This window comes from Heptranchias perlo, chromosome 14, assembly GCF_035084215.1.
Source record: "Heptranchias perlo isolate sHepPer1 chromosome 14, sHepPer1.hap1, whole genome shotgun sequence".
NCBI classification, from domain to species: domain Eukaryota; kingdom Metazoa; phylum Chordata; class Chondrichthyes; order Hexanchiformes; family Hexanchidae; genus Heptranchias; species Heptranchias perlo.
In genome coordinates this window covers 71,492,263-71,504,729 of record NC_090338.1, presented here as the reverse complement: position 1 = coordinate 71,504,729, position 12,467 = coordinate 71,492,263, and the positions used below count along the sequence as shown (strand labels likewise).

Here is a 12,467-nt window from a genome sequence, read left to right as displayed (position 1 = left end):
CAATGCACAGTACCAACACTCCCCACAGTTCAAACAATGCACAGTAACAACACACCCCACAGTTCAAACAATGCACAGTACCAATATTCCCCACCGTTCAAACAATGCACTGTACCAACACTCCCCATAGTTCAAACAATGCACAGTACCAACACTCCGCACCGTTCAAACAATGCATAGTACCAGTACTCCCCACAGTTCTAAAATGCAGTTCCAACACTCCCCACTGTTCAAACAATGCACAGTACCAACACTCCCCACTGTTCAAACAATGCACAGTACCAACACTCCCCACTGTTCAAACAATGCACAGTACCAACACTCCCCACTGTTCAAACAATGCACAGTACCAACACTCCCCACTGTTCAAACAATGCACAGTACCAATACTCCCCACAGTTCAAACAACGCACAGTACCAACACTCCGTACCGTTCAAACAATGCACAGTACCAACACACCCCACAGTTCAAACAATGCACAGTACCAATACTCCCCACAGTTCAAACAACGCACAGTACCAACACTCCGCACCGTTCAAACAATGCACAGTACCAACACACCCCACAGTTCAAACAATGCACAGTACCAACACTCCCCACAGTTCAAACAACGCACAGTACCAATACTCCCCACAGTTCAAACAACGCACAGTACCAACACTCTGCATAGTTCAAACAACGCACAGTACCAACACTCCGCATAGTTCAAACAATGCACAGTACCAACACTCCGCATAGTTCAAACAACGCACAGTACCAACACTCCCCACTGTTCAAACAATGCACAGTACCAACACTCCCCACTGTTCAAACAATGCACAGTACCAACACTCCCCACTGTTCAAACAATGCACAGTACCAATACTCCCCACAGTTCAAACAACGCACAGTACCAACACTCCGTACCGTTCAAACAATGCACAGTACCAACACACCCCACAGTTCAAACAATGCACAGTCCCAATACTCCCCACAGTTCAAACAACGCACAGTACCAACACTCCGCACCGTTCAAACAATGCACAGTACCAACACACCCCACAGTTCAAACAATGCACAGTACCAACACTCCCCACAGTTCAAACAACGCACAGTACCAATACTCCCCACAGTTCAAACAACGCACAGTACCAACACTCTGCATAGTTCAAACAACGCACAGTACCAACACTCCGCATAGTTCAAACAATGCACAGTACCAACACTCCGCATAGTTCAAACAACGCACAGTACCAACACTCCCCACAGTTCAAGCAATGCACAGTACCAACACACCCCACAGTTCAAACAATGCACAGTACCAATATTCCCCACCGTTCAAACAATGCACAGTACCAACACCCCCCACCATTCAAGCAATGCACAGTACCAACACTCCCCACAGTTCAAACAATGCACAGTACCAACACACCCCACAGTTCAAACAATGCACAGTACCAATATTCCCCACCGTTCAAACAATGCACAGTACCAACACTCCGCATAGTTCAAACAATGTACAGTACCAACACACCTCACAGTTCAATCAATGCACAGTACCAACACACCTCACAGTTCAAACAATGCACAGTACCAACACTCCGCATAGTTCAAACAATGCACAGTACCAACACTCCGCATAGTTCAAACAATGCACAGTACCAACACTGCGCATAGTTCAAACAACGCACAGTACCAACACAGCACACCGTACGAACACACCCCACAGTTCAAACAATGCACAGTACCAACACTCCCCACAGTTCAAACAATGCACAGTACCAACACACCCCACAGTTCAAACAACGCACAGTACCAACACAGAACACCGTACCAACACTTTCCACAGTTCAAGCACAAAGTACCAACACACCCCACAGTTTAAACAATGCACAGTACCAACAATCCACATAGTTCAAACCATGCACAGTTACAACACTCCCACAGTTCAAACAACACAGTAATAAGGCCATAAAGGAGCCAAAACAAGCACTCGGTTTCATTTATAGTGGGATAGAATGTAAAAGGAAAGAAGTTATGCTAAACTTGTATAGAACCTTGGTTCGACCACACTTGGAGTATTGTGCACAGTTCTACTCTCCATATAATAGGAAGGATATGGAGGCATTGAAGAGGGTGCAAAAAAGATTCACAAGGATGATACCAGAACTGAGCGGATATCCTTATCAGGAATAGATGAACAGGCTGGGGTTCTATTCTCGAGAGAAGAGAAGGCTAAAGAGTGACCTGATAGAGGTCTTTAAGATAATGATAGGGTTTGATCGGGTGGACGTAGAGAAAATGTTTCCACTTGTGGTGGAGACCAAAACCAGCGATCATAAATATAATATAGTCACTAATAAGTCCAATTGGGAATTCAGGAGAAACTTCTTTACCCAGAGAGTGGTAAGAATGTGGAACGCGCCACCACAAGGAGTAGTTGATGCAAATAACATAGATGCATTTAAAGGGAAGCGAGAGAAGTACATGAGAGTGAAAGGAATAGAAGGATATCTTGATAGGGTTAGATGAAGTAGAGTGGGAGGAGGCTCATGTGGAGCATAAACACTGGCATAGACCATTTGGGCTGAATGGCCTCTTTCTGTGCTGTAGTTTTGATGTAACTAAATATAAATGTGGAAAGAATCTAAAAGTTGTTGCTCAGATTAAGTAAGAAAATCATACTGATGCATGCTGAGAGTTTTGACCACAATGCACTTGCTCAGACTGCAGACTGAGGTTTGTGGTTACATGTGTTTGCTGGGATTTGTGGTTGTTTACTCTTTTCAACTGCCATGCAATGGGAAGGATATCAACTCGACTCCTTGGCTTTTCACAGAGGCTGAAGCCTCCAAATAAAAACATTCATAAAGGTTCCCAAAGACACAAAAGACAATTTTATAGGTAAGTTCAATCATGTTTTTGTGAAATATATAGTCTTTGTGCCTTTATTATGCCACAAACCTTATTTTTAACATTGGATATTTCAATTTTTCAGAAAATGAATGACGGCTGAAAGGATTTTCAAAAACCGTTGAGAGATTTGGTTGGCTCCCCTTCTCCTTTCTCTTACTGGTGCATTTTGCTGCTTATATTTGATTTGTTTTTCTCATATGCCCTCAGAAGAACCTCATCACTGGTTTTCTATCCGCTTTCCTTGATTTTGATCTGATTTAGTTCTGACCTCAGTTCTGATTGTTCCTTTACACGTGAAATTTTGAACCCATCAGCTGCAAGAAATCTTCTTTATCAGAAAGAGTGACACTGGAAATGTGGTGAAAACATTTTTATTTTATGAATAGAAGATCTCCCTTAGTGTTGTGGTAAGTTGGGCGATGCACTCTTCTGCATGGGCGAGTGTCTTATTTCATGGAACACACTGTATATTATTCTGCTAAAGTGGAGCAGTGTAAGAGAAAAATCCTTACTCTGCACTCTGGAGCCCAAACGAAGATCGGAGGGGAATTGCTGTGATTGACATGGGTAGCAGCCAAACAGGAGGAACCGAGGCATTTATAAAAAAAGCATTCAGTAAATCCCAACCCAATAATTCAAGCCAAGGACTCCCAATTGAACCTCTGGCTTGCGACAAAGGAGTAGGCCTCTTCAAGAAACCATTTTATTCAGAATTATTTAATTTTTATGGATTTTCTGTCTTATAAATGGCACTTGTACCAGTAAATTTTCAGTTGGGTAAAATTCAGCTGCTCCTTTTATCAGTTGCATTTACAAGCTGCTCACTGAGTGAATGGGCTGAATGGCCTGTTTCCTTGTTATAACTTCCAAGTTTGGATTTACCATTTCATCAGCTGTACCGCTGGGTGGTATTTTCAGCTGCTCGACACACTCCCTGTGACCCCAGTGAATTTCCCAGGGTCAGTGTAATTCGAGCATTTTGAGGCCATTCCGGCATGTGATTTCCGTATTTCTTTAATTTTGAATTTGGGATGTAGGCAATGCTGGCAGGGCACCACTTTGTTGCCCTGACAATTGAGTGGCTTAAGAGTCAAGCACATAGTATGAATCTAAAGTCACACGTAGGCTAGAGGCGGCACATTTCCTTTCCTGACTGCCATTAATGCACCTGTTGGGTTTTCATGACAACCCTGCAGCTTTCATGGTTATTTTTCTGGTGGTAGCCTGCATCCACAAGTTACCAGATTATTGAATTCAATATTACAACTTTCCATGGGGGGATTGAACTCATGACCTCTAGGTTGCTGTTCTAGAACCTCACTGTGCTGTACCCCACGGGGGGAGATGTAGAAAGTCCTTGCTGCTGATTCTAGCACCTGCAACAGCTTAATGGGGCTGTCCTCCTCCAGAACAGGGGGAAGTGTCTGGCCTCTGCTAGACAACCATAGACGTTTACAGCACAGAAAGTGCTCATTCAGCCTATTCCGTCTGTGCCGGCCCTCTGCTAGAGCAATCCAAAACTAATCCCACTGCTCGTTCTCCTGAATCTTCCTCTGCTTCAAATATTTTATTCCCTTACAATGACCCTCTCTTAATCCTCACTCTCTTAGTGATAACTTTAAAATTAATCTAGCATGACCTGCCGGAGGAACATACAAATCCATCACCCCAAAATCAATTGCACAACCTGTGGTGGACCTTTTTGTGTTTAAAAAGTCGCCGCTGGCTTAAGCAATGCTGGATGCTGGTAACATGCTGGCATTACCACTGCCCAACATTGCAATGGCACGAATGACAGAAAATATCATGTATGCCTCCGGTATCCAGCAGAAGTGAAGCCGGATGATCACTACAGGTCCAAACCTGGCCGGGGCAGGTCACACATACAAACATACAAAAATGAAGGGCAGCAAAAGACAATCAAGCCTGCCCCTCACAGTGGTGATGCCTGAGCATTATGATTAGATACTCCCCACCCCCTACCCATCAGCAGCCATGTAGTCTCCTGGCAAAACCCACAGGCAAAAGATCTGGAAAATACACCTCCAACTCCCTCAGGTGATTGAATCTAGTCCAGGAGACCAGCTGGACCACGCTTATATTTCCTGAAATTCCATCTACTTTTTATAAGACGTGATCACTGTTCCAGCCAGGAACTGGTCCAGCTCTCTTTTGAAAGTATGCAGGGTGTCACAAATCTGCTTACAGAAATCTGTTCACATCTACTGTCCTAAAACTTACACAAATTTTCGTATCATCTGCGTACTTGCAGACCATTCCCCCAACACCTACATCCAGGTCATTTAAGAAGATGGCGGCCCAGATTTTCCTGGGGACATGCACCATTGTAATGGCCCATCTACGGCACAGGAGAAAGAGGAAATTATGGAGTAAGTGACTTATGCCATTAATTACGCTGTGCCATATTTTCCTGGAACTTTTCCACTGCTCCAGCGTTACTCTCACCGAGAACTGTTAGATGGTAATTATCATAGCTCCGCCCCATTGAAACCAATGGCAATCGCCATTTTCCTGGATTTAAGCCAGTTTTCATGGCGCTGACACTTAGACTTAAAAATAATGGTCTAAGTGGTCTGGCAGCTGAGTGATATTGACTTTATAACGCATTACATACATAGAATTACATAGAATGTACAGCACAGAAACAGGCCATTTGGCCAAACTGGTCTATGCCAATGTTTATGCTCCACACGCGCCTCCTCCCACCCCTCTTCATCTAACCCTATCAGCAGTCACTGAATCAGACTTTTATTTTTAAATAATGCTGAAAATAATTTTGAGCTCCTAAAGAATTTGTTTCCTTTCAGAGTACAAACAATAACAATCTCTGAGCCAAAGACATATCAAAGAATGTTTCAGCAAAATACCTGAAGCTCAAGCAACAAGATTGTGTTGTTCTGGGTAAAAATAAACATCTGTAAAACACCAGTCAGTTTCACCACCTGGTGTACATTTATCAGCCCTTTCAGAGTTCAAACTAAAACTACCTTCAGAGAACATCATTTAATGGCCGTTCTGTATAAACTTGCTATTTTTTTTAAAAATTGACATTTCCATAGACCTTGCAGCTCAAATGAAACATGCAATTACTCAATGAAAATAAAACCAAGTAGATGAAATGGAATACCAGCGAGCCTCAACATTCTGACTTTTATATTTTTTTCTTTAACTAAAGTAAAGCAGCTTAATGAAAATTACAATCCAAAGTAGCTGGACTGAACTAGGTTCCTTGTTCTGTCTAAAATGATTTCTTCCGCTTGTTTAATATTTACGATGTTCTTATCTATCGTGCAACCCCTAGCTGGTAGTTGAGCATTGTCCACCGGAGTGAAGACTGATGCAAAGTAATCATTTAACACCACTGCCATACCTTGGGAGTCCGTAAAAATCTCTCCTAAGGCGTCTTTTAATGGCCCTATACAGTCTTGAATGGTCCTTTGACGATGGTGATGGTGAAGAGTACCCGTGGGAGAGGGCAAGGGATCGGTAGCACCGAGGGGAGGGAGAGGGTCCGGTAGCACTGAGGGGAGGGAGAGGGTAAAGGATGGATAGCGCTGAGGGGAGGGCCTGTGACTGCACATACACAGCTGATTTAACTGAAAACATCAAAAAACAGGACTCCTGGTTCTGGTAATGAACATATCTCAACAAGGCAGAGGTGATCATCTTGATTGCTTTTGCCTCTCTTGGGGAATGTTTGCCAGGCCACTTATCCATGTCTTGTTATTTACAACAAAAAAACACAATGATCTATTGTTTCAGCTCCAGTGCATTTAAAGACTTTAACCATTGCTGCTAATACAAGTTCAAGGAATCTGTCTTTAGTTTCCTAGTTGTTAACTTTCTTGCACCAATGTCCACTTTTTTAACTTTCCCATCCTGCACTGAAGGTGCTGATTCTCGGTGGGATGCCCCCATTGGCCTTCCTTACTAGCGCAGCCATTACTGTGTCTGAGCTTAAGACAGTGAATTTTGTGAGGGGGCATCACAGTTACCCCGATCCTGTCTGCCCTGTCCCCTTCCCAACATTCACTCATTTGCACTTTCTATCGTGGGAGAAGTAACATGATAGAAGCAGAAGCCCCGACTGCCCTCTTTAACCCAAAAGCACTGATGCCGATTCTCCTCCGTGTCGGCTGAATGTTTAGTGTTTTATTAGTGTATGTGGGCAACGGACAGGAAACACTGGTGAACAATAATATGCATTAAATGTGTTTCAGGGGTTCAAAATATTTTACCATGCTGTGTTTTTGGGAAAGTAATATTAAGATTGTTCCTTCCATTGTCCTGAGGCAATCAGTGCCAGTGCGAGGGTCTCCCAGGTTCTCTGGGGACCATTTTGCCTACGACTTTCTGGTAGTGCCCTTGGCCTGTTTTTTCCTCCTTCTGGCCGATTGGCATTTACTTATGGGTGTAGGCTGAGGGGGTGAAGGCTTCCTGGCCAAGGGCCGGTTATGTTTCTGTTTTTTTTAGGAACTTCCTACTTACATAGAGGGTGTCAAAAGGTGGCTTTTGTTAGAATTTTGAGTCAAGGGGCAAATTGAGCAGCCTGTGTCCCGGAGGAGCTCACCCAATACTCGCTGAGACAAATCGCTGGAAAATGGGGGCCCGTCACAGCATTACTGACCAGCACAGCTCTCGCTACTAGCTCCAGGAAATTGTTTCCCTCCCTTTGGTTTACTGCGGTGCTCCCCACAACAAACATGGGGTAAATTTTAACCCCTAAGAATGGGTGGGTTGGGGGGCGGGTGGGGAGTAAAAATACTCCATTTTCAGTGCGGAACCGCATCCTGGCTCCAGTACGCCTGCTTCTGGGTTTGTCTGCATGTGGACAGCCAACACCAGGAAGTCCCGGCCCCACTTAAAGCTGGTGGGCCAATACTTAAAGGGGCAATATACCTCATTGAGATACTTGAGGCATTTATATTTTGTGTATTGGAATAATAATATGAATTTGACCTTACCTGAACGGGTTTCCCATTGCTTCTGATTCACATCAGGTGAAAGTAGGTGGGAAGGGCCGGATCCATGAGGTGAGTGAGGGCCTTTATTACACTGTTTGTGGACCCGGAGGATCAAGAGTGCTTTATCCAGGCCCAACAAGCTCACCTGGCCAACAGGACCTCTATGATCAGCCAACCCCTCCCCCCCCCCAACTCCCCAACAGAGGATTCCTCCCCCCACCAATGGTGGACCCCCACCTACCTCTGACTCTTCACCCGACCTCCAGCGACCTCCAATCTCCTTCTCAGCCCCCATCTTCTTATCAGCCCCCCAATCTCTTCCTCCACCCCCTGATCTCTTCCTCAGCCCTTCCCAATCTTCTCCCCACCCTCCCCCACTCCGATCTTCTCCCCTGCGCCCCCCACCCCCAGCCTTCCGAAAGCCAGCCAGCCTGTCAATCAGGCTGGCTGCTAGACATGAAACCCGGAAGTGCAATTGATGGGCTTCATTAAGCGATTGTGACCCACCCACTTATCTTCCAGGTTTCGCAACTGGAAATCTCTGGCCCCCCACCCGCCTTCTTCAGGGGTGGAAGTTAAAATGTACCCAATGTGTCTGAAACGCCAATGGGGCATAGCTCAATCTGAACGATTGGTAGTCAACCTTTGCCTGGCACCTGGAAAAACACCAAGTAGTCTTTTTTCAAAGGTTCACCCCGGACAAATTCCTCCCACTCTTCCCCATCCCAACACCTAAACAACCTCCCATAAGGAGAAAGACCAAAAAGAACAAGTCACCCATAGAGAAGCAAGAAAAAGGACCTCATTCAGGAAGGCCCCCTTGTTCCCTGACCCAACTAAACCCCAGAGACCAGTAAGAAACTGCTTCAATCGTTAAACCCACCTTGCTCTTAGTATGGGCACAACCACTCCAAGGGATCGCAATGCTTCAGAGTCCAAAACTATGACTCATGGGTCAAAGCTGCAGTTAACCAACCTAAGAACCCTTGGCCGCTTATGCTGCATTTTACACTAGTGAGCATTAACGATATTTCTTCCTCTGTTCGGTTTAGCCTTTTGCACTTTGGGGACCTGGCAGATCGGAAAAAGCTGCTACCTCATTGGCTACTCCCTGAGTTAGGTTTTATTGGTAGAGCAAAGAGCACAAGCAGGAAAGTGAGGCGCACTATGGTGAGAGTGAAGAGTACCCGTGGGAGAGTGAGAAGCACTAGGGTGAGAGTGAAGAGTACTTGTGGGAGAGTGAGAAGCACTAGGGTGAGAGTGAAGAGTACCCGTGGGAGAGTGAGAAGCACTAGGGTGAGAGTGAAGAGTACCCGTGGGAGAGTGAGAAGCACTAGGGTGAGAGTGAAGAGTACCCGTGGGAGAGTGAGGAGCACTAGGGTGAGAGTGAAGACTACCCGTGGGAGAGTGAGAAGCACTAGGGTGAGAGTGAAGAGTACTCGTGGGAGAGTGAGAAGCATTAGGGTGAGAGTGAAGAGTACTCGTGGGAGAGTGAGAAGCACTAGGGTGAGAGTGAAGAGTACCCGTGGGAGAGTGAGAAGCACTAGGGTGAGAGTGAAGAGTACCTGTGGGAGAGTGAGGAGCACTAGGGTGATGGTGAAGAGTACCCGTGGGAGAGTGAGGACCATTAGGGTGATGGTGAAGAATATTCATGGGAGAGTGAGGAGCACTGGGGTGATGATGAAGAGTGCCTGTGGGAGAGTGAATTGTGAGTACCAGAGAATTGGGAGCACTGGCAGAAATAAGTTGAGCAAGAAACAGGCAACTGGAATTGAGACAAGCAATACACTGCCTGCTGCTCCAGGGATCCCAGTTGTTTTGGTGTTTACAAAATCTTTTGACATAGAAAATATTTACTGGAAAATGCATTGAAAATGTTCTGTTTCAATAAGCACCCTTATTGCAATCAATGAAATGTCAAAATGTTACTCTTTAACAGTCTGCTCTTAATGACTGGGTCAAAATCCTGGAACTCCCTTCCTAACAGCACTGTGGGAGAACCTTCACCACACTGACTGCAGCGGTTCCAGAAGGCAGCTCACCACCACCTTCTCAAGGGCAATTAGGGATGGGCAATAAATGCTGGCCTTGCCAGCGACGCCCACATCCCATGAACGAATTTTTAAAAAATTATTGATTACAGAGTAATAGACTGCTTTAAATTGAATCTACTATCTTATAGTGAGTAACAAAGGGAGTGACTTCAGTGAAGTGTTCTTGAATTTGGTGATCTGTATTGTCATTGTTTATATCTGGCCTGGGACTCTATGGTAAACAACCCATAAAAAGAAAAACATTGGATACTCCGAATGTACTAATCTACTGTCCCTGCAATTACAATGCCATAGCATACAAGGCTACGGACCAAATGCTGGAATATGGGATTAGATTAGACTGGGCTTGATGGCCGGCGCGGACACGATGGGCCGAAGGGCCTCTATCCGTGCTGTATAACTCTATGACATTGGCCCCCAAATTCCTTAGGTTGCACTGATCCCACTGGAGTTTGTGGGGTCAGTGAGAGGGCACCTCATTAACATGGGACAGCTGGGCACAAATGCCAATTCTGGTGCATCTCCAGCACCTGCCTGCTCATGCCCCCGCCTCTCCTCCCTCCCCCGACCCCAGACATGGTCCTATTCACCCCCCTGATCAAGGGGGCCAATCTGCAAAAAAAAATGTTTAGAAAGGCCAGGCAAAGGGCCGGTCCTCCCACACCCTTGTGTTGGTCAGTATGTTTCCACTTACCCAGCATACCAGTTGCCATTACTGCACTGGGTCCTCTTCCAGGTCCAGGGGTGGTGACTCTTGGCTTAGGGAGTCCCTACCTTGGTCCCTCCCCCTGGCTGTCACTTGCCTTGTAAAAGGGCTGGATGGGGGTTCCATCCCTTACAAGGCAAAGAGGAAACATCAGAGACCTAGCTCAAGCTGGGTCTGCCTGTCTCCAGACTTACAGCAGGAGACCGATGGAACCCCTGTGAAATTATAGCTCCAAGGTGTACAATGGCTCCACAAAGTTTATGTGTGAGTACAAACCCTTAAAAATAACAGTAGAAATCAGGATAGAGAGGTGATGGAATTGAGTTTTTTACTTCTTTTTAGGGAGCATTTACACTACAATTGTAACATTGTTGTGATGCGGTTTCTCAATCCACTTTGATTAAAAGTCAGGTTGGTTCTTAACTCTGGATTTGCACTACACACGTTTAGCATTGGTGCAAATCAGAAATGGCCTTGCACCAGCAATAAGCTTGTTGTCTATCTGCACCCTCTCTTTTGGAGATCCCACAGCACAAAGAGGAGGGAGTTCTCCTGTCAGGCCAACATTCCTGTCTCAACTAAAGCTAGATTAACGAGTCATTCATCTCACTTCTGTTTGTAGGATCTTCCTGTCTGCAAAATGGTTGTCAAGTTTCTCTATATAACAAAGGTCACTGCGCTTCAAAATAATTCATTGCACGTGAAGCACTTCAAGGCATTTCTGAGAGGCATGATAAAGTGCCATATGAATGCAAGTCTCTTATTCTTTCCTTTTGCACCATTTCCTAACTAATACAGCTGATAGACAGTTGCACTGTTAAACCAGCTGTTGGAATGTGTGAGAGAGCAGCTGAGAGGCTTGGGCATATTTGTCTGCTTGTGCTTGGTCTGTCCTCCACTCCACTCCACTCCACTCCCCACCCACCCACCCACCCCACCCCCCCCCCCCCCCGCCCCATGACACGGAAAAAGTCAGGAACTTGTGTGGGGAGTCATGGCTTCAGGAACTTGTGTGAGGTTGTGCTTTTACGCCTTACTAATGCCTGTTAATGGACACCCCTGCTAATGAAGACATTTATCATCAAGGAACACTTGTTCAGTCATCCTTTTATTCTTCCTGTGCTCTAGTGTTTGCTTAAGAAGAGTGATAGGTTTCTCAATATAAGAAAATCCAAAGGCACCACCAATGTTGAAAAGAGTAAGATAGAAGATAGGATAAATTAAGAATGACTGGTCTGGACACACCAAGCTTGGGATTTAAAAGGCTCTAGATTATAGGAGAAATAGAAGATGGATATTTTTGAGATCCTGGGAACAAATGAGTTGAAGTAGGAAATGGTGCAATGAGTTTTGCTTTCAACACAGTGACAATACAAGGAGGAGGAAGAATTTGGAAGACAATGTATTTGGAGCTTGGGAGGAACAAGATAGAGAAGTTCAGAGAAGGACTAACCAAAATAGCATTGAAGAAATAGAAAGAATGGTTGCAACAGAGAGAGAGATTGAGGTTAGGGGTGAGAGAGGATTCTCTATTTCATCTGTTACACAGGTAAAGTCAGGAACTCGTGTGGGGAATTGTGGCTTCAAGAACTTGTGTGGGGAATCATGGTTGTACACTCCATGGCACACGACATGAACCAGGACATCAACATAGTGTTCACATTACAGCACTGCCTCTGGAATCAGCCCTTACTCCAGTGGTAGTGGTATAGAAGGTGCCACTGATGGCATAGCAGACCATCTCAAGGAGTCTAAGGAAAGGATGGTACTGTAAAAACAACATAGAGTACTTTGTTTAAAAATGAATAGACGGTGCATGCTGGGCA

The 12,467-nt window shown here is 45.2% G+C and overlaps 1 protein-coding gene across 4 annotated transcripts in view; it reads left to right on the top strand.

The window, feature by feature from the left end:
* The window catches only part of LOC137332605 (ran-binding protein 17-like), a 686,121-nt gene that overhangs the window by 572,903 nt on the left and 100,751 nt on the right, over positions 1–12,467 (top strand). The window lies entirely within an intron of this gene.